Below are 4,112 nucleotides of genomic sequence, written 5' to 3'. Positions count from 1 at the left end.
CATGGAATTTCGTAAATGCAACCCGTTTGTAAATTTGTTCTTACTGACTGAGTGTTACTAAAAACAACGTTAACATTAAAAACTTTAAACATTTTTGGCAATGAAAGAAACCTGTTGTCAAAAGGTAAAACAAGCAAATTACTAGGGTCAAAAGCTTGTACATGGTCCACTGCATAAAATGTTTTCTTAGCCTTTCTTAATTAAAGCAACATCAACTAAAAATGCCGGATACTTGTGATCGTATAATAATATATATATATATATAAGTATATATATATATATATATATATATATATATATATATATATATATATATGTCTCTCTCTCTCTCTCTCTCTCTCTCTCTCTCTCTCTCTCTCTCTCTCTCTATATATATATATATATATATATATATATATATATATATATATATTAATTATACACAGACCAGGTGGTCTATGAAAACGTAGCTCTTCATGTGTGAGAAGCCCTGTCCATAGCAGGTGGGTTTTAGAGTGGCGTTAATATTCCTCGTTCAGTAACCTGAGGTTTAAGAGCATCTACTACTACCTGTTCCCTATCCGACGCAGCGAGGGTTAGAATAAGTCTAGACAAAACCCAGCAGCTTCCAAATGCTCACTTGTAAAATGCAGTCGGTTCAACTAAATATATTTTCGAGGAGGGTTGGATGAACATCACACTGAATAGATTGAATATAAAAAAAGAGACTCATTAAAATTAATATTCAGAATTAATATATTCTGACAAAATCAGTACAATTTATCTTATTTTCGCATCATTATTTTCATAATAAAATAAAATAAAATGACACTTTAAAAAAATAAATAAAATGACTCATTAGAATAATCTGAAAAATTAGTACATTTCGCATTGTATGGGATTCCTGTATCTTATTTTCGCTTCATTATTTTGAAAAAATAAATTTCTAAATGGCACTTTAAAAAAAAAAGGTCATTAGAATTAATGTGTTCTGAAAAATTAGTACATTTCTCATTCCATGTGATTCCTGTATCTTATTTTCGCTTCATTATTTAAAAAAAAAAATGGCAATCCCCCCCCCCCCAAAAAAAAAAAAAATCATTAGAATTGATGTGTTCTGAAAAATTAGTACAATTCCCATTCTTTGGGATTCCTTGGTCTTATTTTCGCATCATTATTCAAAACAAAAAATAAACTGACACTTTAAAAAATATAAAAAACTCATTAGAATTTATGTATTCTGAAAACATTAGTACTATTCCCATTCTGTGAGATTCCTGTATCTTATTTTCGCATCATTATTTAAAAAATAAATAAATAAATAATATGGCTTTTTGATGATCTTTTATCCACGTCACATTTCCTTAGTTTCCGGTCTCCTTTCAGCCACTTCTCTTGCTGCCTAATTTCTTTGAAAGCACCCCTCCCCAAACCCACCCACCCCCAGACGAAAAGATAAGTTGCTCGTTGGGGTACCTAACTCCTGTGGGACCTGGAAGAATCATAATTAGCCCTTCATTGATGTCGGATAATTAAGGATTCTTCACTCAACTGACGATATGGGGGCGTGTGTTTAATTCACTTATCTATTCGATTCATCATTATTATAATGATTTTTCCAAAGGTAAGCATGCACTGAGAGCTGTACAGAGAGATCTCTGTACAGGTTTATCTTTATTTAATGTTCATGTTCATCACGGTGGATTTTTTTTTTTTCTCCATTTCAAGTCTCATATTGCTATAAGTATTTTGTAATAATAATAATAATAATAATAATAATAATAATAATAATAATAATAATAATAATAATAATACAGGTTTCATTGAAAATAATGGTTATTTCAGCCGTAATTTATTTTGTATAGAAAATAAACGCGGCTGAAATAGTCATTGTTTTCAATAAAATCTGTATTAATGAAGGTCTTCTTCAACAGATAATAATAATAATAATAATAATAATAATAATAATAATAATTTTAATAATAATAATTAATTATTATTATTATATTATTATTATTATTATATTATTATATTATTATTATTATATTACTTATTATTATTATTATTATTATTATTATTATTATTATTATTATTATTAGTATTATTACTATTATTATTATTATTATTATTATTATTATTATTATTATTATTATTAGATTTATTACTACTTTTCTATTTTTATTTTTGCGTCATATAATCAGCTATCCTCATCCTATTCGGCTTTGTTACTCGCAGCTGAACAATAAAGCGGTGCACCATACCTTCCTCACGAGCAAACAATACACGCGAATTACGGTGAATCACTTTCTTGGTAGTAAAATAAATAAATGAATAAATAAAATTATAAAAAATCTAATTGGACCCAGTGTGCAAAGACCAGGTTTAATCTCGGTGAATCTCTTGTACTAATTGGATCCCAAATCCACTTGTTTGTTTGTTGGCGAGTGACATCCATTATGAAATGGTAATCGCTATCAAGTGACTTTGCAGGATTTTCCCTGTTGAGCTTGTGGCCGTTTATCCTATGGATATATATATATTATTATAATATATATTATAAGATATATATAATTTTATAATATATATATATTATAATATATATATTATATAATATATTATAATATATTAATATATATATATATATATATATCTATATATATGTGTGGCAAGTAAAAATGTTCTGTAACAACAGAATTCCATCTAATAAAAGGAGCCCATAAAAACACCAAAATGTAGAAAGAAAAGTACTATATTTCAGAGACTGCTGTCTCTCTCTTCAGGTATATGAATGAGAAAAGTTTACAGAAAAGGTGGTATTTATACCAAGAGATCCGTCCACAAGTAAGCCAATTTAGGTCACCCCCGCTGATAATCTTCCTTTAATCTTCTTAAGCATTGGTTGAATGAAAACTTCGTCGACGACATCTGAAATCCACGCGCCTTTTGAGATGTTCATTACCTGCTTCTCTTTTATTAAGGCCGATTCCATCATTTGACTCTTGTACCGGCAGTTGCTGCTATAAATTACACGTGACAAATTCCAGTTTATTCTATGGTTATGTTCATTTATATGGTTGAAAATAGCCGAGTTCTGTTGTCCATACCTAACTGACCGTTTGTGTTGTATTAATCTCTGGGGAAGTGATTTACCTGTAAATCCAATGTAAGATTGGTCACAGTCCTGGCATGGGATCTCATAATCCCTGATTAACGTCCAACAAAAGACATCTCCCAAGGACTCTGGGGTCTATGAGATCCCATGTCAGGACTGTGACCAATCTTACATCGGATTTACAGGTAAATCACTTCCCCAGAGATTAATACAACACAAACGGTCAGTTAGGTATGGACAACAGAACTCGGCTATTTTCCACCATATAAATGAACATAACCATAGAATAAACTCAAATGGTGGGTGGATTTCAGATGTCGCCGACGAAGTTTTCATTCAACCAACGCTTAAGAAGATTAAAGGAAGATTATCAGCGGGGGTGACCTAAATTGGCTTACTTGTGGACGGATCTCTTGGTATAAATACCACCTTTTCTGTAAACTTTTCTCATTCATATACCTGAAGAGAGAGACAGCAGTCTCTGAAATATAGTACTTTTCTCTCTACATTTTGGTGTTTTTATGGGCTCCTTTTATTAGTATATATATATATATTATATTATATAATAATAATATATATATATATATATATATATATATATATATATATATATATATATATAACACGTATACATAGTGACCATTTATATAAAAAAAAGACAAGTTGTACCGATATACATGTATATCATAGGCGCCCTTTATACATTAGCAATTATGAGGGTTCGTCAATATTTGCAGAAAGGATATTGGTGTCACTTTGTGTTTATTGCGTGAAAAATTTAATATTACGAGTCAAATTACCTTTTGATGGCGTAAGAACTACTGCAAACAGTCGATAGTACAGTTGTAACGTCATAAAGAGAGAGAGAGAGAGAAGAGAGAGAGAAGGATTTATAGGTAAAATAAATAGACATTGCTCTCTTCAACTTCCTGGACGTTCTTCGTTTTGTATCACAGATTTTAGTCTTCTGTGAAAGAAAACTATTGATATGGCTATTTGTCTGTCCGTCCGCTCTTTTTCT

The sequence above is a fragment of the Macrobrachium nipponense genome, chromosome 10 (assembly GCF_015104395.2).
Source record: "Macrobrachium nipponense isolate FS-2020 chromosome 10, ASM1510439v2, whole genome shotgun sequence".
Classification (NCBI taxonomy): domain Eukaryota; kingdom Metazoa; phylum Arthropoda; class Malacostraca; order Decapoda; family Palaemonidae; genus Macrobrachium; species Macrobrachium nipponense.
Note: the sequence above shows the minus strand (reverse complement) of the source record.